The following is a 648-nucleotide window of genomic DNA, read 5'->3' on the forward strand; positions in this document are numbered from 1 at the left end:
TTTGCGCCCTCTAGCGGTGATACGGGAAGGGGCATTAGCATAACTAACTGTCTTGCACATCTTGCTGTGATCGACTTTTTGTTAAGCGGAATTCAACTCTCAATATAAATGTGTATTGGTTATTTAAGTACAGCGACTTTTCTGCTTTTTGATTCTGTTTTAAATCGTGTTCCGTATTGCTATAACAAGCCTAGCTTCCATATCATGAAGCAAATGCAGAACAACATAAAAACGTAAAACTTGTTATTTCCCGCGAGCTGAGTTTGACTATAATAACGTAATTGAAATCAATAAAACTAAAAAAAAAATCTCCAACAATAATAAACACACAAGTAGAGAAACCTTAAACACCAAGTAATTGCTAAACTCTATCAAGCCTTCTTAGCGCAGTAGGCAGCGCGTCAGTCTCATAATCTGAAGGTCGTGAGTTCGAGCCTCACAGTGGGCAAAGGTTTTTACTGTGTTTGAGAATTATTACATTTATCTTTTTTTAACCGCAACTATACCTTTAAACATTGAACTCCTTCGGTGTGTGTCACTGTTATTTCACTGCACCTTTCCACTCCTATTCTCCCATTGCTATGTCACATTCATTGCTGTAACAAGCCCTAGCTTTTGATACAGGGGACTGATTACCAGACATTCTGA

The 648-nt window shown here is 38.0% G+C and overlaps 1 non-coding gene across 1 annotated transcript; it reads left to right on the plus strand.

Moving 5' to 3' along the window:
- Nucleotides 1–375: 375 nt before the first annotated feature.
- Nucleotides 376–448, plus strand: TRNAM-CAU (transfer RNA methionine (anticodon CAU)). Its single transcript has one exon. It is a non-coding gene; the product is annotated as a tRNA-Met (tRNA).
- The last annotated feature ends 200 nt before the right edge of the window (nt 449–648 follow it).

Source organism: Ambystoma mexicanum (assembly GCF_040938575.1).
Source record: "Ambystoma mexicanum isolate Mex_15411 chromosome 12 unlocalized genomic scaffold, UKY_AmexF1_1 Mex_chr12_unloc.2, whole genome shotgun sequence".
Lineage (NCBI taxonomy): Eukaryota > Metazoa > Chordata > Amphibia > Caudata > Ambystomatidae > Ambystoma > Ambystoma mexicanum.